Consider the following 25,844-nt stretch of genomic DNA (forward strand, 5'->3'; position numbering starts at 1 on the left):
AGCTGATGAAGATTGCCAACTTGTTACCTGATAGATTCACAACAGTTTTACTTCGGAGAAGGAGGATGCAAGTATAGTATTCGAGAAGATAGACTGGGAAGATCCTGAGAAGATTGACAGAAGATGCAAAGCTTTTCACGGAGAGGGTGTTGGGGGTCTGGAATATGCTTACTGAAACAGGAGTTTCACAGGTACCCATACGAACGTTAAAAAGTACTTGGACGAGCCCTTGAAGGGTCAGAAAATTCCCAGCGACGGACCTCGTGTAGGAAGATGGGATTTAGGTAAACCGTGCTGAATTTCGTTTGGTACAGAGCCTATGGTGCTGTGATTTTATGGCTGTGAAATGCCAATTATTGAGCAACATTAGACAGGACTTCATGGGTTACTGAAAAGTATATTAACAAGGTTATTTTGACTGAACTGTTATAGCTTCTAAAGTTATGCCAGTGCGAAAGCGAAAGGTAAACAAGACCAGTCTCTTTACGGTCTAAAACTAGAGAATGGAGAACCGAGAAATGGCAGAACTACGACATAATGATTTCAGTTCTATGTTCACAACAGAAAACACTATTTAAATAAATTTTTCTCAAGTAATAATAGGAATGTTAAGTCTGGTGAGAAAAAAGAATAGAATGAAATTTGTAAAGAGACAATTTTGAAGAAATTATTAGGAGTAAAAGCAATATAGATTTATGAAATATGAATCATGCTTGAAAAACTGACTGGGAGATAAAGAATGAAGAATGTATCGATACAAGGTGTATGGGTTTTCTGAAAGAATATCAGTAAAGTGTCAATCTGAGTGCACAAAATCAAATCTTCTGGAAATGAGCCTACTAAATGTACATTCTTTTAGGATGGGACAACTGGCAGGAAAGAGTGAGTGGGAAGGAAGCAATGTTTTTCTTTTAGTGGAAGGCACGTGGGGTTTCAGAAGAATCTGTACTTGGGCCCGAGCTATTCCCAATACATATCAAGCATTTGGGCGAGGAAATCAAATGCAATATTTCCAACATGGCAGAGGGCACTAAACAATGTCTGATTTTGAGTGGGTGAGGAGAAGGTGATAACTCTCCAAGGTGATTGAGACAAGTGAAATGAATGTGCGAACACGTGGCAGATGAAAATCGATGTCAGTAGATTTGACGTTCTTCACGTTGTTGGGAATATAGAATAGCACCCTACCATTTTAAAAGTGACTAGACAAAAACGTTACTCTAAAGGGGGACTTGTTGTTGCATCCTTCCGCGCAGTCCTCTGAGGTCCATGCAGGGCGGCGAAATGTGAAGCCAGAAGTCAATAATAGGAATAGCAATGGCATGCTGACTAATCTACAGACACCCAACAACTGGATAGCTGTAACACTGAAAAAGATCTTGATCTCCCTGTACACCAGTCACTGAAAGCAATATTTCAGGAGCAGAAAGCAGTTACGAAGATAAACGGTGCGTTGACTTGCACATCAAGGGATTTGTGTAGAGGAATAATGGCGTCTTGCTGTCGCTGCACAGACCTTGATGAGACCCCATCTCGAGCATTTTACAGTATTGTGTGCAGTTTTGTTCTCCTGACCTAATAAAGGACAAACCTGACATTGAGGATGTATAGTAAATGATGGCCACACTAATCTCTGCGATGACAGGCTTGATGTGGAAGCAGAGTTTAGGCCTGTATTGCAAGGAGATTGGGAAAATGAGTGATGAGCTCGGTGAAGACAGGTCGAGAGAGATTTGAAGCAGGGATGATAATTCCTCTGGCTGGGACGTATTAAACAAGGGGTCACATAATAGGATACAAACAGACATATCTGCATTGAGTTAAGAATAAATGCCAGCGCTGAGAGTCTGGTGACACTGTGGAATTCTCTGCAACACAAGGTTGTGGAAGCCAAGGCATTTTGAGCCTCTAAATGGATAGGGAGAGTGCAGGTGTTCACTGTGGAGATATCGGATCAAACATTATTATAATGGGTTGGGTCCAAAACCTGACAGACAAAAGGGATTAGTGTTGTTTCTATTTTATATTTCCCAAGCTCAATCACATTAAGAATTGTGTACAGTCTATGCGAAAAGAGGATTGAGGAGACGTTCGGTAATGAACTAGAATGGGGAAAGATCAATGTATTGGATGATCTGCTCCATTCATGATGTTTCTGCTCAGACGACTGGAACTCTCTGGAAATGTTTTCGAAAGATCTCATATGTTTGGAAGGATATTTCTACAGGGTCGACAAGTCTCTGGTACCCACTCCATTTTTTGAAACGGAGGCTGGTGCTGAGTGTTCTGTCTAGATTTATCCTTTAAAACCATGGAGCGGTTCGATACAATTGAGAGACTTGCTTGGCCGTTTCAGAGACCATTGAAGACTTTTTCACGTGTTTGGTGGGTCTGGAGTCACCTTTAGGCCAGACAAGGAACGAACGGGTGATTTCCTCAGTGAAATTACGTTGGGGAAATAATATAGTGATTACAATCGACGTTGGCTTTAACGTCACTGTTGATTTTAGATCGCAATGTTTTATTAATTGTTTTAAACGTCCATCAGTTGCCAGTGCATTAGCCTGATCTGGCTTAGTCACCCATTGATATTTCCAAAACAACATCGCCTCCACATGGAGACATGTCGGAAATTACCCGGAGCATGTTATTTCTGTGCTGCTTGACAGCTCTGTCAAAAAGAATATTCACAAATTTGACTGTGGTGATGAGACTGAGGGGGAGGTAATTAATCAGGTTGTATTCATTCTTATAGCGGACGGGACAGAGTTGAGTCATTTTCCACATTGTCGGAGAGATGTCAGAGTTGGAGCGAGAGTAAATTAGACACGTGCGGACATAACTTGTTGCGCAGACAAGTCTTCATTCTTATTGCATGAATGGTGTCGGGCCCAATTCCTTTTTCATATCTATTGTGTTCAGCTGTTTAATTCTTGTCACGTGCAGCGAATCGATTGGTTGAAGGCTGGCATCTGTGATTCTGTGGGCATCATGATGAGGGTGAAGTTGATCATCGACTGAACATTACTGGCTGAGGAAGTTGCAGTTGCTACATCCTTGTCTGTTATACTGATGTACAGGGATTTTCCTTTATTGAGCATGGGCGTATTTGTGGGGCATTTCTCCAGTGAGTTGTTTAACCGTCCATTACCATTTATGACTGGATGTGACAGGACTCTTGGTCTGTGAGTGTTGGGATTCTTATGCCCTCAAATGAGATGTTAGTTCTGCTGTTTGGAATGTAACCAGTCAAGTCTGATAGCATTAACGAGTGGTCATCAGGTTGAGACATAAATATTTCTGACCCAGCTATGTTCAGTAACACTATTATTGGATCATAGATCGGCTTTTTTATAATTGTAGACCGAGGGAATATCCCGAATAAAAAGTGACAGAGTGTGCTTGAGTATAATCCTGCTGCTGCTGTGGTCTTCATTACCACATCAATGTCAGGAACTTTCTATTTAATAAAGTTCGGAGAGGTAAATCTTTGAAGGCATTTACAGGGGATTTTTGGCCTGTAAATGAGGTGAGTGCATTTAAAATTTAGTGATGAAAGAGGAGTTATACAGTCACAGACTCACAGCATCATGCAATATGCAAATACACCCTCCAGCTCAAACCATCCATGCGCACCAGGTTTGCTATAAAGAACTACATCTATTTATTTCTTTTTTTGGCAAATAACCCTCCTATGCATGTCCCAATCCAATTGTCATTTAAATGTCGTAATTGTAGTCCAAATACTACGTACTCTGATAGCTCGCTACATATACACACCAACCTCTGTGAGGACCAGCTGCCCATTACATCTCTTTTAAATTTCTTCCCTCTCACATTAAACCTATCCTCTCTGTGTTTGGACACCCCCACCCTGGGGAAAAGCCCTTAGCAATTCATCCTACCAATGCCCCTCGTGATTTGATAACACTTGACAAGGTCATCCTTCAGCATCTGAAGCAATGGGGACAAATTTACAGCCAATCAATATACGTAAACCCGTAAGTCCACATCACGTGACTGAAGATGAGCACAAAGTTTTGTTCGACGTGGCAATGCCAGGAGATATTCAACTATTTGAAAACCAAACCACAGCAAACTTCACAAAAACCTTTATAGTCGCAATCGATGCTCGTGACATAGGAGCAGAAGATGTACTGCTATAGTAAGATAAGAATGGTGTTGAAATGTCATTGAGTTACGTTTCGAAGAAACTTAGCATCCACCAGTGGAAATATTACGAAGAAGTTAAGGTGAATTAGATTGAAGTAATCTGCATGTCATGGCAATATGTTTGAAAAATAGACAAAAATGTGAAGCCGCATTTTCATTATGATTGCTCCTTTTGTTTTTTTTTTTCAGGGTGTGTTGTGTCGTTCTAAATGAGTTGAAGGACTTAGCAAATACACCGAGTACTAGAAAATTTACAATGTAACATTTCGCCGTGCAGTTGGCAGTGCCTGGGATGCTATGAGACAAAAAAAAAATTCGAATCAGTCAATCCGTTTAAATTATGCCCCAAAAATACAAAACTCCAATCAAGTTTGAATTTAGGATTTAGACAATATTAACACCACTGAAACGATCAGTTTTGGGTATGAAATCGAAAAACAATGAACAGTTGAGGGGAGAACTGCCAAGCCACGAGCATGTGCAGACGGCCAGTAAAATGGTTGTCTTGAAGGTACCTCTTTCTGTCAATGGGCTGTAAACCTGAAGACAGAGGAAGATGTCAAGTGAAGATTCGACAGCTGACTGATTTTGAAATCTGAAGTTTTTTGGTAAATCTTAATTGGGGTTTTGTGGGACCATATAGACGGGGAAAGGAAGAAAAATGGGTTAGAGAAAGGAACAGTAAATAGTTATTACACAATTACTCTGTTAGTTTTTTTTTTAAAATATATCAATTTTTAGTTTAAGTAGTGATTTGGGGGAATAGTTCCTTATCTCTCGAGTTTTCCAAGATTACAAAACGGGTTAAATCGTTTCAGGGTTGGACTTCCAAATTAGCAACTGGCTGGGGATTAATCCGTGTCAGAACAGAGGTTTCCCCAATCAATACTAACACCACTCCTCTCTTTCCTTCCATTCTATCCTCCACGAAGCATCTGTACCTTGGAATAATGAACTGACAGTCCTGTCTCTCCCTCAGTTGTGTTTCTGTAATACCTGGAAAGTCCCAGTCCCATGTTCCCATCCATACTCTGAGTTCATCTGCCTTAGCTGTCAGGCCCCGTGCAGGTAAATGAATTCAGTTTAATTCATCAGTTTTCCCTCGTTGCTTGCTTTATATTTGTCTGCATTGTTCATTGAAATTACTCACTTCATCGTCTGCAACAGCTTCAACCTTCTTACTGCCCTAACAACTGTTCAGGTTCCAACATCTCTGCCAGATTAGTTTAAATCCTCTCGGGTAGTTCCAGAATTTCCCCATCTGGAGATGAAATCCCCTCCCGCTTCCAGTTCAGGTGTCTTTCCCACCCTATCTAACGTTGCTGACAACTTCAGGGATCAATGGACTTGTTCATTGAAGTCCGTGTGTTCCTCAACACTCCCTAAGGATCAATCGTTCACCAGGTATGTATTCTATTTATCATACCTCCCAAAATGTATTAAATCATACTGAGCAGGAATATACTACATTTTCCATTACTCTGCACTGTTTTTCATGGGATCGATATCAGACTGTATACAGAAACTATCCGCCTCACTGTGGACAGCACCCTGACATTTCATGTCATCTGCAAACCTGCTACTGATACCTTCTAGTCTGACATCCAAACTATTAGTGTAGATAACAAACAGTTGTGGTACCGCCGCATGTCACCGTCGTACACCACTGGGCAAAGTCTGCTCATCACAAAAGGAACCGTCCACCAATTTTGGATCCAAATTGCCAATTTATCTTGGATTCCATAGGCTCTTCCCTTTTGTAGCAGCCTTCATTTGGAGCACTTCACCTGTGTACAGAAAAGTATTAAATACATGCGCCAGTGCTCCTGCAATCTCCTCCCTTCCCTCCCATAGCATCCTGGAATACATTCTCTTTGAACCGGCATTTCTTCACCTTGATGCCCACGAAACATTTAATACCACAACCTTATTGATCTTAACATGTTCTGGTATCTCAACGTTCGAACTGAAATCTCTGGCTACAATGTCTTTCTCCAGTGTGAATACTGATGAGAAGTATTATTTTAAGACCTAACCTCCTTCATCCGGCTGCACACACAGATTATCGCTTTGGTTTCTCAAAGGTCTTATTCTTTCCCTGGTAATAATTATTACTCTAACTATTTTATAAAATACCTTTTGTCTTTTCCTTAACAGGACCTGCCAAGGATAGTTCATGGCCATTGTCTGCGCCTCATTTTTAAGAACGCCCCTGTAGTCTCCTTCAGCTGTTTTTATTGTACTGTAATTTAATTAACAAACTCACCAGTAATGATCAGTATTGACTGGAATTCCTGCCTTTGTCATTCACTTTTGATGAACAAACTGTCCCTGAATTCCCACTGTATTACTTTACATTCCTACCACTTCCCGATTTTTGACTCAACTGCAAAAATTTCTTCCCAGACTATATTTGTCACATCCTGTCGAAAGGCGGTTAGAATGTCTAGTGACACCTAATGATAATTGGCCTTACCTAAATTTAGACTATTGTCTTCTGCACAATCCTTATCTCTCTCCGTAATGACTTCGAAACTGACAAAATTCTGCTCACCATACCCAATAGACGACCAAATCCTTATCTCGGTCATCTTGCCAAATTGCTCCAGCCCAAGTTACCTCTGTAACATCCTCCAGCCATTAGGAATCTCCCGATCTGAGCACCATCCTCATGACTCTACAGTCCACGATATTCCTGTAAACCTCTCCTTTCCCTGAAGCATTCCCCGATCCTGTCAGATTGCATCTCACTCCCTTTCATCTTCTACCATACTTGTAAATCTCCTTAGCTGATTAAATCACTCCAGTTCCGACAGCATTTCAAGTCAATACTCCTTTTATGCGACATTATAAAACCTTTTGAACCTTCCCTTGATCTGTAAACTTGCCCAATCTTTGAAATCGTCTCTGTCTCTGTGACAGCCTACCATTACTACTAGCCTTTCTAACGCTGTCACCTCCTGCAGTCACTGAAACCATCAGTGAATGGATAACATCCAATTGATTACTGTCACCTCTTGTAGTGCGGACAATTCTCTCTCCCTGTAACCTTGGCCAGTCCGAACAGTCCTTTGAAACTCTGCATCCATCAGTATTTCTAACTTCTTCCAGTCTTCACAACCGTCCTTGTCTCTGTAACCGACTACATCATCCACCACTCTCACAATTGATGTAATCACCTCCAATCCATTGAATACACACTGTAGATGTAACCTCCTCTCGTCCTTATAGCATACGCTGAATGAATCCTCCTCCTGTTCCTATAATCCTTGTGAACGTTGTGAACTGTGCCATTCTTTGCAACTCTCTGTATCATCGCATCTTCCCGCAGTCGACCATCCTTTTCTTAATAATCTTGCCTGGATACCACTGTTCTCCTTAAATCTGTAAAGAGTCTGTTGTACACGTGTCGCCTATGTAAGCTTCTGCAGTCATCACAAAGTTCCATGCTTGTCATTTTTTTCCTGTCGTTAGAATTCTTTTTGCTACTGCAAATTCCAAATAAATGAATCAATGAATTAGCTTTATTTCCACATGTACTCAAATGTATTCCACACTTGCTGCACCATCTGATTTGCATTCTTCAGTTACAGTATCAGGTACAATGCAACAATATCATCAACACACATTTTCATCTGAGATACAGAGTACGTCGGCACAATCCATACAAACGGAATAGAGAAATGAAAAAAAAAGTTATATTGCATTCCGAATCACTGGTACTGCCTGCAACTCTAAGAACATTTCACATGTCAGTGTAAACTGATCGAGATAGAAAAAACGTTCTTTTTGACTGTCACTTCCTCGGTCACCATCGCTCGCACTATATTACTTTAAGTTTCCCCCATCCTGACACTGACCGTCTTCGTAACGTCTTCCCAACTCTACAGACCTCCCTCTGGTTGTAATCTCCTCCAATTCCGATAATCCTTAGTTTGTAATCTCCTCTATTCTATAGAATCCTCGCTATCTTGTCAGATTCTCTGATTCCTAACACTCTCTATGTCAGTGCAAACCTCTTCAGTAACTTCACCCTTCCGACTCCATGTATACTCCCGATAGCAGTCGCTATCACTGGAAGATTGTCTGATCAAAACAACTGGCCATGTCTGTGTGTTTGCCCCAATTCCCCATCGTTCGTTACCTTTGTAATCTTATGCGTAAAACATGAACCAACACCGAGCGTTATAAAAGACTCAGGCTAAGTTCAAAACATATTTGTTGGCCAGGAATGCACAACGATGTGGTTAACTTAAACCATAAGTGTCATGCATGCCAAATAATAGGTAAGCCACAGGCGTTAATGAAACCAGCAGCTCTATTGCCAATGACCACATTTGAAGAACCTTTCACGTGGGTGAGAATTTATTGTGTAGGTCCCCTCCAAATAAGTAAAACTGGGAAATAGTCCTTGTTAACCGCAATTGGTGTGACTACCAGATTTCCGGAAGCAATTCCATTCCAGAGTATTATGTGCAAAAACGGTAGCAGAGGAGTTAGCAGCTTTCATCACACGGTATCGGCTGCCCAGGGAGATTCAGACGAACCAAGGGTCCAATTTTAATATGAGGCTGTTTAAGGAGGCCATGGATAGCTTAGGTATACAGCACTTTAAATCCAGTGTTACCATGTCAAGAGGATATGGTCAGGATTACTCGAATAATTGGGATAAAAGCATCCAAATTCGTCTTGTTTGCCATTCTACATCTCACAAAAGAATCTATTCAGTTCACTCCGTTTGAGTTCATATTCGATCATAAAGTGAGAGAACCTTTGAAATTAAAGAATAATTGGTCGGACCAAAGTCAGAGATCTCAGAATTCGATTATGTATCGGACGGGATGGAGAGATTAAATCGAGTAGCAGAGTTCGTTGTACAGCAGCGAAAGAGGGCACGGTGTTGATTGAAGCAGGTGGAAGATTAAACCTTCTGAGACTTGGACGTTTCCTTAGGGGATAAATTGATAGTACTGTTTCTAATGATAGCAAATATCTTCAAAGCCACGTTTAGTGGTCCCTATCAAATTGAGAAAAAGTTGAGTCACGTGAATTATTTGGTAAAGATGCTATCAATGAAAAGGAGCTATCAAGTATGTCATGTGAAGACGTTGAAAACATACAGCAGAGAAACAGAACTGGAGAAACAGATGTTCGTTACTGCGCGCAAAATGAGGAATCAAATCCAGATGGTATGGATTTTGAAGTACCTCAGAATAGATTCAATATGAGGAAGTCCTTGAGGAGTGGGATAGATTACTAAGCTACCTGTCTCAGGAGCGTAGAACTGTGTTGAAAGAGTTGGAACATAAGGAACGAAGTAACAATCAGATGAAGAGAACTAATGCTATTGTACATGAAGTAGATGAAGGGAATACTGTTCTATAAAATAATACCCCTATCGGCTTAAAGTTTTGAAAGCCAGACAGGTCAAAATGAAGGTGGAGGCCATGCTCGATGAGAACAGCATTGAAGCAAGCCAGAGTGAGTGGACTTTGCCGATCGTCTTAGTGCCCAAAACGGATGAGACGCAACGATTCTATAGGGATTGTCGGAAGGTCAACGCCATTACAAAATTGGACTCATATCCAATTCCGAGGTTGGAGAACTGTATCGAGAATTTCAGACAAGCCGGTTACACTACCAAAATTGGAATTAATGCGTGGGTACTGGCATGTACCTGTTGTAGAGACGGCAAAATAAATTTCTCCCATTGTAACACCAAATTTGATACATTAATTTAAAGTGATACCCTTCGGAATGAAGAACGCTGCTGCCACATTCCAGTCTCATGACAAGCGCTTCGGTTAGTTTAACAAGCTGTGCAGTCTATTTGGACAATGTCGTGATCTTTAATGAGTTCTGGAAAGATCACTTGGTACAGTTGGCAGAGCTCATTGATGATAAAGCAAATAAAATGGAATTTAAGAAAACGGAGGTGATGATCTTGGACATAACATCCGTCATGGAAGGATTAGTTCCTTCTCTCAGAACACATAACGATGACTGTCGATACATTTCCACGACCAACCTCAAAGAAAGAGGTGCTTTGATATTTAGGACTTAGCGAATTCTGTCGGAAGTCTGTTACAAACGTTAACAGTGTACTGGCAGCGTTAACAGATGTTCTGAAGGAGACCACAACGTTTCGGTGGACAGAACCATGCCAGAAGGCATTCAACCATTTGAAATCGATATTCACGACCAAACAAGTTTTAGCAACACCAAACGTTTCAAAAACATTAAAGTCGCCATCGATGCAATTGATATTGGAGTTGGAGCTGTACTCCTACAGGAAGGTGAAGATGGAATTGAACTGCCAGCTGGTTATTTTTCGAAAAAAGACAAACATCCTGCAGTGGAAATGTTCCACAATCAAAAATGGACTACTGAATTTCGTACTGACCTGACAACATTTAAATGTGCATTTCATGAACAATATTTCTGAGACGATTTGTACACGGATCACAATCCGCTTATATTGTTAGAATGGTTTAAAGTTGAGAATATGAGACTATTTCGTTGGAGTCTTATGTTAAAGACGTTTAATTATAAAAAACACATGTCCAGATCGGAAGACTACAATCACAGATGCGTTATCACAAATATAACTGATAGAGTTTAGATGACACACATACACAGGTGTTAGGGAAGGAGTTAAGGTGAACTAATACTAAAGTTATTTGTATGTTAGGATAACGAGTTTAAAAAGTAGGTAAAGAAAATGTAGCAATCTTTTCATTATGATAGTTCTTTTTTTAAGGGGGGAGGTGTTATGAAGATGTGGGTGCACTTTCAGAGAGTTAAAAGCAGCGGAACGTCCAGACAACTGTTCTCAATAAGGCAACAATGTAAGTTACACTTGGCCAACCAAAATGATCAGCTCGTTGCCTGGAGTCAAAAAAAGAACAAGTTCTAATTCGGACAAATAGTTCAGATTATATCCCGAAAAATACCAAACTCCAATCCTGTTTGAATTAAATATATTGACAATCTTAAAAGCTAATGGCATAACCTGATGCTTTGCTGATAGAAGACCAAGGAAAATTGAATAGTTGGGAGGAGAACAGCCAAGTCCCGCCATATAACAGACTGCTTGAAATGTTATCTTTCTGAAAAGTTCCTTTTCGATCGGGAGCCTGTAACGCAGAAATTCCTGACAAGGACACAAGAAGGCACAGGAAGATCTGAAGACAAGCACCTTAAGTTGCCTACTTTTGTGATAAGAAGTGTTAGAACATAGAACAAAGAACATAGAAAAAATACAGCGCAGTACATGCCCTTTGCCCCTCGATGTTGCGCCGATCCAAGCCCACACAACCTACACTAGCCCACTATCCTCCATATGCCTATTCAATGTCCGTTTAAATACCCATAAAGAGGGAGAGTCCACAACTGCTACTGGCAGGGCATTCCATGAACTCACGATTTTCTGAGTAAAGAATCTACACCTAACATCTGTCCTATACCTACCCCCCTTAATTTAAAGCTATGTCCCCTCGGAATAGCTGACTCCATACGTGGAAAAAGGTTCTCATGGTCAACCTTATCTGAACCCGTAATCGCCTTGTACACCTCTATCAAGTCACCCCTAAGCCTTCTTTTCTCCAATTAAAACAGCCCCGAGTGCCTCAGCCTTTCCTCATGCGATATTCCTACCATACTAGGCAATAACCTGGTAAACCTCCTCTGCACCCGTTCCAGTGCCTCCACATCCTTCCTATAGTATGGCGACCAAAACTGCACTCAATACTCCAGATGCGGCCGCACCAGAGTCTTATAAAACTGCAACATGACCTCAGGATTCTGGAACTCAATTCCTCTACCAATAAAAGCCAGTACGCCATATGCCTTCTTCACCGCACTATTTACCTGGGTTGCAACTTTCGGAGATCTGTGTAAATGGACACCAAGATCCCTCTGCTCGTCCACACTACCAAGTATCCGACCATTAGCCCAGTACCCCGTCTTTTTGTTACTCTTACCAAAGTGAATCACCTCACACTTACTTACATTGAACTCCATTTGCCACCTTTCTGCCCAGCTCTGCAATTTATCTATATCCTGCTGTAACCTGACACATCCTTCCTCACTGTCAATAACTCTACCGACTTTCGTATCAGCCGCAAACTTGCTCACCCAACCTTCTAGCACCTCCTCCAGGTCATTTATAAAAATGACAAACAGCAATGGTCCCAAAACAGATCCTTGCGGAACACAGCTAGTAACTGCACTCCAAGATGAACCTTTACCATCAACTACGACCCTCTGTCTTCTTCCAGCCAGCAAATTCCGAATCCAAACCTCCAATTCACCCTCAATGCCATACCTCCGTATTTTCTGCAGTGGCCTACCATGGGGAACCTTATCAAACGCCTTACTAAAATCCATATACACCACATCTACCGCTTTACCCTCGTCTACCTCCTTAGTCACCTTCTCAAAGAATTCAATAAGGTTTTTGAGGCACGATCTGCCCTTCATAAAACCATGCTGACTATCCTTGATCACATTATTCCTATCCAGATGTTCATAAATCCTATTCCTTACAATTCTCTCTAAGACTTTGCCCACAACAGAAGTGAGACTCACCGGCCTATAGTTACGAGGGTTATCCCTACTCCCCTTCTTGAACAAGGGAACCACATTTGCTATCCTCCAGTCTTCTGGCACTATTCCTGTAGACAACGAGGTCATTAAAATCAAGGACAATGGCTCTGCAATCTCCTCCCTTGCTTCCCAGAGAATCCTAGGATAAATGCCATCAGGCCCAGGGGACTTATCTATTTTCACCTTTTCCAGAATTTCCAACACCTCTTCCCTCCATACCTAAAAGCCGGCATTCTAATACCAAATTGTGACTCAGTATTCACATCGGCAACAGTGTCCTGTTCCTGAGTGAATATTGACGAAAAGTATTCATTCAGCGTCTCCCCAAACTCTTCAGCCTCCACACGCAACTTCCCACTACTATCCTTGACTGGACCTATTCCTAGGTAAAAACAATGACTACAGATGCTGGAAACCAGATTCTGGATCAATGGTGCTGGAAGAGCACAGCAATTCAGGCAGCATCGAGGAGCTTCAGCGAATCTGGAACTATTCCTACCCTAGTCATTCTTTTATTCCTGACATACCTATAGAAAGCCTTCGGGTTTTCCCTAATCCTACCAACTATGGATTTTTCATGTCCCCTCCTTGCTGCTCTTAGCTCTCTCTTCAGGTCCTTCCTGGCGACCTTATAACTCTCAATCGCCCCAATTGAACCTTCACGCCTCATCTTGACATAGGCCGCCGTCTTCCATTTAACAAGGTATTCCAATTCCTTATTAAACCACGGCTCCCTCGCACGACCCTTTCCTTCCTGCCTGACAGTTACATACTTATCAAGGACACTCAATAGTTGCTCCTTGAACAAGCTCCAAATATCAATTGTGCCCATGCCTTGAAGCCTACTTTTCCAAGCCACGCATTATAAGTCGTGCCTCACCACATCATAATTTCCCTGCCCCCAGCTATAACTCTTGCCCTGTGTGCACACTTATCCCTCTCCATCACCACAGTAAAAGTCACTGAACTGTGGTCACTGTCCCCAAAGTGCTCACCTACCTCCAATTCTAACGCCTGGTCTGGTTCGTTACCCAGAACCAATTCCAGTGTGGCATCTCCTCTTGTTGGACTTTCTACATATTGTGTCAGGAAACCCTCCTGCACACATTGGACAAACATATTGGATTTTGTTTTGTAAATCTTAATTGGGAGTTGTATCGGACTAGAATTACAGAAGGGAAGGGAAAATATAGGTTTGAGAAACAAATTGCAAATAGTGGTTTGTTAATTATTCTCTGTTGTACTTTATGAAATTATGTTGTTAAGTTTACTCAACACAGTTGTTGTCCACTCGAATATGTACAGCTGACTGCACGGGATAAACCTTTTCTGTGTGACTGGTTTTAAATTAAGCAGGAAATGTTTGCCTATGCCGTAATACTAAGCACATAATGACACGGGGATAGGCCCTCCTTCCCAACAAACCTGCACTGACACATGTTGCCTTTCTAAATTTAAAAAGAACGTTCTTGCATCAACACATCCTATGCCATTCTATTCCCCACAGACTCATCTCTGTGTTAAGATACCTCTAAAATGTTGCTAATTTATTTTCTTCTCCTCTGTCAGTGTAATTCAGGCACTTTCACATTCTGTACAGAAAAGAAAAAAAAAGCCTGTCTCATCTCCGTCAAACTTCCCGCCTTTTTCTGAAGCAAATGTCCCCAAGCTATTGATACATCTACTCCAGGTGAAAATAGCCTCCAACTCCCCTCCGCTCTATGCCTTTAACAATTTTGTAAATAACATCAGGTAGCTCCTCAGCCATTGATGTCCACGTGAAAACAACCCATTTGATACAATTTCTCTTTCAGAGTAATATCCTCCAAACGAGGCGATATTCTGGAAACGTTTTTCTACTTACTCTCCAGCACCTCGGTTCTGCTGCTGGGAAAACCAATACTGTACACAATATTCTAAATATGGCAACAGTAAAGTTTTATAACTCTGCAACATGATCCACCAATATTTATACTGTATACTCCCACAGATGCACCCAAGTCTTCTTAACCACTATGATTACCCATGTTGTCACTTTCAGGGAATTGTGGAGCTGTACTCTGACAACCGTTCCGATATCGATATGACTAATAGATTTTTCTTCTACTGGATACTTCTCTCCTGCAATTCGGCCTTGTAAAATGAATCATCGCACAACTGTCCATACTAAATTGCAAGTGTTTTTTTTCTCTCTTCCAACTTTCCAGCGTCCTCTCGCAATCATTCTCACGATCACCTGAGACATTCACCTGATGAATGAGTGTCACTCCGAAAGCTAGTGTGCTTCCAATTAAACCTGTTGGAGAATAACCTGGTGTTGTGTGATTTTTAACTTTGTACACCCCAGTCCAACACCGGCATCTCCGAATTATATAAAAGAATGTGTCCAATGCCCCAACATATTCTTCCCTCACCTCCATCAACACTCTGTGATTGATCCAGTCATATCTAACAGACTTGTCTCACTGAATGCTTTAGAAAACGACCAGTATATCCTCCAATTTTTCGAAACTGAAGTACCCTGGAATATCACCACATCGTTCAGGGAGGAAAGGGTCGTGCGAGGGAGCCGTGGTTTAATAAGGAATTGGAATCCCTTGTTAAATGGAAGAGGGCGGCCTATCTCAAGATGAGACGTGAAGGTTCAATTGGGGCGATTGAGAGTTATAGGGTAGCCAGGAAGGACCTGAAGAGAGAGTTAAGAGCAGCAAGGAGGGGACATGAAAGGTCCTTAGTCGGTAGGATTAGGGAAAACCCTAAGGCTTTCTATAGGTATGTTAGGAATAAAAGAATGACGAGGGTAGGAATAGGTCCAGTCAAGGATAGTAGTGGGAAGTTGCGTGTGGAGGCGGAAGAGATTGGGGAGACACTGAATGAATACTTTTCTTCAGTATTTACTCAGGAACAGGGCATTGTCGTCGATGTGAATACTGAGTCACAAATAAGTAGAATGGATGGCTTTGAGGTATGTAGAGAAGAGGTGTTGGAAATCCTGGAAAAGGTGAAAATAGATAAGTCCCCTGGGCCTGATGGCATTTATCCAGGGATTCTCTGGGAAGCAAGGGAGGAGATTGCAGAGCCATTGGCCTTGATTTTTATGTCCTCTTTGTCTACAGGAGTAGTGCCAGAAGACTGGAGGATAGCAAATGTGGTTCCCTTGTTCAAAAAGGGGAGTAGGGATAACCCTAGTAACTATAGGCCGGTGAGTCTCACTTCTGTTGTGGGCAAAGTCTTAGAGAGAATTGTAAGGGATAGGATTTATGCACATCTGGATAGGAATAATGTGATCAAGGATAGTCAGCATGGTTTTGTGAAGGGCAGGTCGTGCCTCACAAACCTTATTGAATTCTTTGAAAAGGTGACGAAGGAGGTTGATGAGGGGAAAGCGGTAGATGTGGTATATATGGATTTTAGTAAGGCGTTTGATAAGGTTCCCCGTGGTAGGCTACTGCAGAAAATACGGAGATATGGCATTGAGGGTGAGTTGGAGGTTTGGATTAGGAATTGGCTGGATGGAAGAAGACAGAGGGTAGTAGTTGATGGCAAAGTTTCTTCATGGAGTGCCGTCACTAGTGGTGTTCCGCAAGGATCTGTTTTGGGACCATTGCTGTTTGTCATTTTTATAAATGACCTGGAAGAGGGGTTAGAAGGTTGGGTGAGCAAGTTTGCGGATGATACGAAAGTCGGAGGAGTTGTTGACAGTGAGGAAGGATGTGGCAGGTTACAGCAGGATATAGAGAAGCTGCAGAGCTGGGCAGAAAGGTGGCAAATGGAATTCAATGTAGCTAAATGTGAGGTGATTCACTTTGGGAAGAATAATAAAAAGATGGGGTACTGGGCTAATGGTCGGATACTTGGTAGTGTGGATGAGCAGAGGGATCTTGGTGTCCATGTACACAGATCTCTGAAAGTTGCCACCCAGGTAAATAGTGCGGTGAGGAAGGCATATGGCGTACTGGCTTTTATTGGTAGAGGAATTGAGTTCCGGAGTCCTGAGGTCATGATGCAGTTGTATAAAACTCTGGTGCGGCCGCATCTGGAATATTGTGTGCAGTTTTGGTCGCAATACTATAGGAAGGATGTGGAGGCACTGGAACGGGTGCAGAGGAGGTTTACCAGGATGTTGCCTGGTATGGAAGGAAGATCGTATGAGGATAGACTGAGACACTTGGGGCTGTTTTCATTAGAGAAAAGAAGGTTTAGGGGTGACTTGATTGAGGTGTAAAAGATGATTAGGGGGTTAGATAGGGTTGACAGTGTGAACCTTTTCCCGCGTATGGAGTCGGGTATTACAAGGGGGCATAGCTTTAAATTAAGGGGGGGTAGATATAGGACTGAAGTTAGGGGTAGGTTCTTCACTCAGCGAGTCGTAAGTTCATGGAATGCCCTGCCAGCAGCAGTGGTGGACTCTCCCTCTTTATGGGCATTTAAGCGGGCATTGGATAGGTATATGGAGGATAGTGGGTTAGTATAGGTTAGGTGGGCTTGGATCGGCGCAACATCGAGCGCCAAAGGGCCTGTACTGCGCTGTATTCTTCTATGTTCTATGTTCTATGTTCTCTCGACTTACCATCCATAATGTCCTTCTCGACTTACCATCCATACTGTCCTTCTCCTTTATGAATACGAATATATAATATTCGTTAAGGACTTAACCCACTTCCTCCACGCATTAATTCCCTCGTTTGTCCTGGCATGGACATACTCTTTCCTTGGCTACTGCCTTACTCCTGATAAACCAGCTTGGGTTTACCTTAATTCCGTACCCCAGTTACATTCCAGGATGTATCTTAACTCTCTGGGCTCCGTGTTAACATTTTTATGTGTTTTTAATGCAGTTTTCGAGGCCTGTCTGTGTCTTCAGTTTCCACGCACTTAAACGTTCCTCCTTTTCGTTTTTTGAATGAGCTCGCCAGTCCTCTTGTCACCAAAGCTTCCCAAACCTTGCCATTCTGAGCACTCTGTGTCGATGATCGGATGTCATGTTCCTAAATGCAGGGACATTTAGACAGTTTACGAAAATGTTCGAAGAAATTTCTCATGAAATTCAATGTGAGCAAATGTAAAGACTTGCACTTTGGAAAAGCGAACACGGCCATGAACTATTTTATAAATGTTGAAGAAATTCATATTGCTAACGCACAAACGGATCTGGGAGTGCTACTACAGGGTTCTCTGACGTTGACTTGCAGATTGAATCCGTGATTTAAAAAGAAAATGTAATATTGTCATTTATTTCAAGAGGGTTGGAATGTAAAAGTAATGAAGTGCTACTGAGACTTTATAAAGATCTGGCTGGGCCCTGTTTAAAATACTGAGTCGAGTTTTGGGCCCCATACCTCAGGAAGGACATACGGGCACTGGAGCGTGTCCAGTGGAAATGCACATGAATGATCTCTGGAAGGTAAGCCTAACATGAGATGAACGGCTGAGGATCCTGGGATGGTATCCATTGGAGCTTAGAAGGTTGAGGGAAGATACAGTAGAAATGTACAAGATATTGCGTAGCTTGCAATGGGGGGACGCTGGAAAATAGTTTCCGTCAGGAGAGGATATTTGGACTTGTGTCCACAGGCTTAGATGTAGACGAGGTCAATTTAGAATTTGGGCAGCCACAGAGTGGTGGGCCTGGTTAATTCATTGTCACGGAGCGCATTGGATGCCGGATTATGAAATATGTTCAAGGCACAGATTGATAAATTCTTAATCTCTCTAGGAAATAAGGGTTATGGAGAAAGTGCAGTCAAACATCCATCAGTAATGATTGAATATCAGGGCGGGCTCGATGGGCTGAATGTAGTCTTCTCAAACAATAATCCCAGATTCACCACTATATCTCACATTGTTGAGATCCTTTTACATTTAAATTCAAATTAAGTATCATATTCAAATCTTGCACAGCTACAGGTTCTTTCTGTTGTTTGCCTTTTGCGTTCCTTACTTTATTTGTTTTCATTTTCTTTTTTGAAAACATGTCTCCTGAGTATTGCTTGCTCTATCTTGCTCTATCATTTCACAATTTCTTTTTTGGTCACACACCTCGACATTCCATTCTCCTCTGTAGTACTGAGATTCGTCTAAATAAAATTATCGAAGCCTTGTTTTGATAGTATGCTTGTTAACTTCCAGGGAACTCTGGATTTAGCAGCCAGACTCGTATCATTTTTGGGAAAACACTTTCTCAAAGCCACTTTTCTCTAACTGATATTGCTCTGATTCTAGGAGAAAATGAGGGCGGTAGATGCTGGAGATCAGAGTCGAGAGTGTGGTGCTGGAAAAGCACAGGCGATCAGACAGCATCCAAGGACAAAGAAAATCGACTTTTAGGATTTGAGGCATTCATCAAGTATGAGGCTGTGAGCCAACGGTTTGGAGAGATAAAGAGGAGGGGGATTGGGCTAAGGGGAGTTAGCTGAGAGTGTGATCGGTAGATGGATGCGGAGGTGATCGTGATAAATCAGAAAGGAGATTGGAGCAGATAGGTGGGAAGGAATCTGGCCAGGTAGGACAGTTCACGAGTGTGGCACAATTTCCAAAGAAGAGTTCATACCCGAAAAGTCGATTCTCCTGCTCCTCACATTCTGCCTGACTGGATGTGCCAGTATGACACTCTCGATAATGTTCTGATTCTTATTAATCTACTTGTTCTCGTTTCCTATTCACTTGAATGACATTTTTCCCAAGTTAATGAAATGAGCATCATTTATGCTAAGAAGCCAATTGTTAGTCTAGCTTTGCCATTTGAAATACTTACGTCAAAATCAAATGAATTATGATCACCATTCCTTAAATAAGGCCCCTTTCCTTCCAAATGGCAGTGGTCATGAGTGTGGAAAATGCTGTCTAAGGAATGCCACGGCACTCACACCTGCTGTTGTGCCTCAGTAGAGGAGGGTATGGATAGCATTCATGAGGACTGATTTTATCCAGTGTTATTCTGGGACGTATCCATCATAGTCTTTGGGGACAGGCCTTCGGGCATCAGCCATTAAAATGCAGAATTGCTGGCCTCTGACCTGTTCTTGATGGCAGTGTCATTTATATGGCTAATCCATAACATGTCTGGTCAATGATAACAAATTTTATGCACAGAAGCACCATGTTGGGCACTCTGTGGTGGTAATGCTGTTGAAAATCAAAGAAGGATGGTTTGATTACTTCTTGCTGTATTTTTCTAGCATTCATGTGGCATGAATATTATTTGCCATTTATGAGACTAAACGAGGCTATTTTACAGGTCTCATTGCGGATGGACTGTTTCAACATCTGGGGAATGGTATAATCAGTGAATATTTCCACGTCTGAACTTATAATAGACAGAAAGTCATTGCAGCAACTGGAAGTGGCTAATCTTGCAAACTCGCCATCCTGAGGTATGGCTGCAGAGCTGTCCTGAAGTTCCAATTGCTGACACTCACAACAAGCATTTTAGCGCTGGTGATTATTCCAAGCAGGAGTGTATTTTCCCCAGATTCCAGTTAACTATAATTTTATTCGGGTCCCTATCGTCACACACGTTTAAATGGCGCCTCGATGTAAAGAGTAATTGCTCTCACTGCCCTTTTGGAATTCCACTCCTTTAAACTGAGCTTGCAATGGAGACAGCAGCTCAGTGAGCCAAACGACACACTAACTGAATGACACTGAGCAGGTTATTGCTGAATGATCACATTTTTATTGCTGATTGCTTCCTTTATATTTACATGGTAGATCGTGCACCAATGGTTCAGTGACCAATAGCAAATGCAATTCCCTGCTTTTTGTTTACATGGCATACTGTGCAACTTATCACGTTGTGGGAAGATGTTAATGTTCTTGCTCAAATGGAACAGATTTTTTGGAGGTGTGGCAATCTCTGGAGGTAAGTCACAGTTTCTAGTGTCTCCAGCCATATCTTGACATTGTGTGGGGTAAAGCGAGTTGTCTGAACACTGGGGTCTGTGATGCTGTTTCCTCCGAAAGGAACCGAAATGAATCACCTGCTCAGCCCTTCTGGTTGATGGTTGTTATAAGCGCAACAGCTTTAATTTCCCTTCTGACATGCTGCGCTCCCCCATAGCTGTGTATTTCATTGTTGGAGAGCAGTCTCCTCCTCTAATGGTCTCTTTCATTATCCACTATCATTTACACCAACATTTGGCAGGACAACAGAGGCAGATTTAAACCATACATTGTGGGACCACTGAGCTCGGTCCTTCACTTGCTGCGTCTGCTGTTGAACATGCAAGTTGGCATCTTTTTGTAGCTGACGGCAATAAAGGCTGCTCCAGGTTATTCTCAAATATCTAGCTCTGGCTGGTGCTGCGTCCGGCATGTCCTTCTGCACTCTTCGCTGAACCAGGCTGGAGCACTGGCTTCATATTTACTGCAGAGATGGAGGTATGCCGGGCCGTGAGGTTCATGACCGTATGAGTTGTATAGCGCATGTTTCTGCTGCTGCCTGATGGCCTCTGACACGTTCGTTGCTCTATCTGTTTAAAGTCTGTCCTATTCAGCTCACAGATTGCCACACAATATAATACAGGGTTACAAAATGTGAAAATGACCCTTCCTCCCCACAAGTTCTATGCAGTGGCAACACTTACTGATATATTAAATTCAGAGGTGCCTCTCTGAAGTAGGAGAAACGGTGATGATGTTGTCATCTGTATGCTTCTCATAACATGCCTTTGAGCAACCTAGCAGCCACAGGATTCAGCATAAATGCTGAACGCAATGCTGATTATATACCACGAAGCGACGTACCAAACCCCCTCACCCCCACCCCCCCACCCCGCCCCCCCCCCCCCCCCCCGCCCCCGCACCCCCGCGTGGTTTGTCCTTTCAGGGCGACAGAACCTACAAAAAAAATGGTGATGTTGACTGGGACATAGTCCTGTTCCCTGAATCCAGCTTTAAAGACAATGTCTGCCTGTTGCTTGATTAGTCTGTGTGAAATATATGGCAGGTTCCTTTTACATTTTGTGCCATGAAGATGTCATTTCACTTTATTTCTTACTTGTTTTAAAATGAACCGAAATTCATTGTTTTCAGTTGAACACAATTGAAGTGAGCAATAATTAAATTACCAGAGAGCACATATAAATTTTACACAATCCAGTGACTGTAGTAAGCAGCTGATTCCTGTTCAGATCAGTGAACACACCATTTTGCAGTCAGCAAAGCTGTGGAAAATATCTTTTAAAAAAACTGAATTCAGACGCAGTGTTACTGGGCTTCACCACTACCTCCAAAACACTGGCCAGCTCCAAAATCTATCCAGAGTCCTTTCAAACTAGAGCTGGCCAGTTTTCGCACAATCCCTCACAACAGACCAAGTAGCGACAGATCTGAACAACAGGGAATTGCATGGCTAATTGACGAGCACAGTGCTTGGTGCTGGTCCAAACACAATTCAACATTTGTAAAAAAACATCTGACCACAAGCGTGTTTTGCAAGTTTATCTATTCTCGTATGCCACTGAAACTCTGTTAGTCTCCACCTTGGACGCGATCCGAAAAGAAATTGCTATAAAAATGCTGGACTCCTGACGCACATGGCGTCTTGCACTGAATCCCTCATCAACCATGTTCAGTGTATGTCAGCTCCACAATGTCAGTATGTAAGCAGAATTGATGACCAGCATGATCCCAGACCAACTTCCAAGTTGACTCGAGATAGAAATTTCTGTGTCGGTATTATCAGCATTGGTCAAACCATTAACAGCAAAGTCGCCTTATTGACAGTTCGACATCGTTAGGTAATATTGACTTTTCAATTGTCCGATAAGCTCATTACTACAACCAAGAGCAAATTATTATGAAGTGGAAGGACGCAATTACTTTCCCTTGTAATAACATTGTGAGCTAACATTCACACACAATCATGTTCATGGCAAATTTATCACTGTCTAACGTTCTACAGATAGATATGGGTACATTGTCAATTGCTTCTGTCCTTCTCATAGCGCAGGAATGTGATGTGTCAATATCAGTGTGTACCTGATGTTAGGTATGGAGGCCATGCTTTTGAAAGACTGACAATATGTTTCAAACAGCAAATCCTTTGAGCTGTTCACAGCAATGAAGGTACTGACTGTGCCCAACCAGCATGCGCTCACAAAACCAAAAACTCAGAGCCCAACTTTGGGCATTGATTGGACAATATGTTTCATTCTAATTTATTCATGGGATGGGATTGAGCCAAAATATATTGCCCTCCCATGTTGACCTTAAGGAGGTGGTGGTAAGCTGCCACAATAAACCACGACAAACCATGCGCTGTAGGTACGTTTACAATACCCTCAGGGAGGGGACTTGAAACAGTGACACTGAGTAACAGCAATACATGTCCCAATCAGGATGGTGGGTGTCTTGGTATTGATCGTTCTGGTGTTCCCATGTATCTGCTGCGCATGTCATTCTTGATGGTGGTTTTTCAGGTTACTTTGTAAGAGGCTTCGGTAAATTTCTGCAGAGAACTATGTAGAAGGCAGGCATTGTTGGTAGTAACCGTCAGTCGATGAGGAGTGAAGCTGCGCTCATATTGATACATGGGGTATATCTCATCACACGCATTTTTAACATGTGTCAAAATGATGGCGGATAGGCTTTCATAAATCTTGAGGAAATGTATTTTTACTGGATTCATAGCCTCTGACATACACTTAAAGACAATGAATTTATTACAGTTGGCAAGTGTGGTTCCGGAATAGCACAGGATGACAGACAACAACTGAGGCACAGAGAGTCAAAATGTTTCAATATAAGCCCCTCACTGGAACGGATAATGAATTTATTTGGTCCATCCAGTTCTAGTTAACAGTAATATCCAGTATATTCGTCCTTCGGAATTCTGTTGTGGCGATAGCATTGAATGTGTTGTTAGAGGTGATAGTTGTCTGACATGTGTGTAAGGATAAGGTGAATATTATGCAATCATTGGAAAACACTCCCACTTGTGAGTTTACGGTGGAGAGATAGTTTTTCATTATGCAGCTGAAGATTGTTAGATCGAGAACAGACATCACTCTAAGAACTCATTGATAATGACACTCTCTCTGGAGCTTGGAAGTTTGCTTCGACTTCCACCTACTCCAGAGGTGTGTAACAACATATCTGAACAGATTAATATTAAAACATCTTCCCTAAGGAGGCGATTGAGGACGTCGTTAGCTCAATCAGTTGGATGGCTAGTTGTAATGCAGATTCATGCCAACAGTGTTGGTTCAATTCCTGCACTGACTGTTTGTACTGTCCTGCACAGTATTGTTTCACTCAGCCACTCCTTTCTGAGTGGCACACTCACTGTCCAGTTAAAGTACTACTTATTGTCTCTGTCTAACAAGAGCGTAACCACATAATCTCTTCAGATTATGGTGCCTTACATTTCCATTTCTGAACTACAGGCATACACAGAAACACTTCCCATAGTTAATCGCTTCAGCGCTGTTGTGGAGCTCAGATAGCTGCTTTCAACCATCTTCCTTTGTACCAGGTATAGCTTGAACCAGTACAGAAGTTTCTCTGATTCACATTTGCTCCACTTTAGCAATTAATTCTTGATTCCACACGTGATCAAGAGCAGTTATGTTAACGTTAAATGCAGCCACTCTTGACTCACCTGAGAATTTAGCTGTGTGTTTTCTTGTTGTCCATGTTTAAACCAAGTTTTCAATAAGGCCAAGGGATGAGTGCCCTGGTGGATCTCAAACTGAGCTTCACTGAACAAGTTGGTGCTGAGAAAGAGCTGCTTGACACCACTGCTGATGACTTTTGTCATCATAATATTCAAGATAGGTGTGAGACCAATAGGGCAGTCAGAGAGTGATGTTTTTCTGCGCATGTACAGGACACACTCGATAGTTTCCCACATTGTCAGGTCGATGCCAGTGCTGTAACCCTGCAGGAACTGGTTGAATGTCATGTTATTATGGTCCACAGCCTTTGCATTATCCAGTCGCTGCAGCCTGCTTAGAGATACCACACGAACTGAATCAAGTTAGTTGAAAACTGTCATCTGGAGGAGACGAAAATAGATCATCCTTTCGTCACTTCTGTCTGAACCATTTTGTGAACGTTTCAGCCTCATTTCTCTATTGTTGTGCTGGCCCCTTCTACCATGTGGATGCCTTTGATCATAGAGTTCCGGTTGGAAAGCCAGAAGTTCTCGTGAGTGTGTTTGTTTAATCTGTCACAGGCTGGAAGTGTTGTCCTCGTCTAACTGATGTCCCTCATCGTTTATGTGCATGATGCCGGTTATAGCTGATCATGACTTTTGGTGGCTAGTTTATGCTCATATATCCTGGTGGCTAGTTTAATGCCCTCTTGTCCAATGTCATATTTGTTGCAGTCGTTGCAAGGCATTTTGTACATGACGTTCAATCTACAGTTTGTGGTTACGCAGTCATTTAAAGTCATCAAGAGCTGTTTAAATGTCCTGGTAGTTTTGCGGGCTGCCATGATGCCTTGGGCCAGAGTAACCTGGTCGTCATCTCCGAGAGGTCTTTGATGTTCGGAAGGGAGACTCGAGTCTCGGGGGTTCTTCAATTCCCCTGGGAAAAAATACTGAATGTGTTCAAATTCTTCATGCCTCTCATGACCTCTACACTTCCAAAAGATACCCCTCTGTCTCCTACTTTCTAAAGATAAATGTTATAGCTTGTCCAACGTCTTCCTATATCTGAGAGCATTGAGTCCGAGGTAGATCCTTTTAATTTCTATGGCACTATTTTCCCGTTTAATAATATCCTTCCAATAGCAAGGTTAACAAAACTGAACACTATGATCGGACTACGGACTCACCAACATCCTGTACAACTGAAATATAACTTCCCAACGTCTGTACTTCATGTCCTGACTGATGAAGGACAGTGTGCCGGAAGCCTCCTTCCTTGTACTGTGTACCTGTGACTCCACTTTCAGAGAACCGTGCACCTGAACGCGAAGGTATGTCTTTTCCAGTGCACGCTTAAGACTCTGCCATTCACCATGGAAATTGTACCTTTACTTGATTTTAAAAATTACAAGCCCTCACACGTATCTATATTAAACCACATTTACCATTACTCAGCCTAATTCCCCAC

Source organism: Chiloscyllium plagiosum, unplaced genomic scaffold (genome assembly GCF_037043375.1).
Source record: "Chiloscyllium plagiosum isolate Xiang-an unplaced genomic scaffold, Cpla_swu_hap1 HiC_scaffold_29, whole genome shotgun sequence".
Lineage (NCBI taxonomy): Eukaryota > Metazoa > Chordata > Chondrichthyes > Orectolobiformes > Hemiscylliidae > Chiloscyllium > Chiloscyllium plagiosum.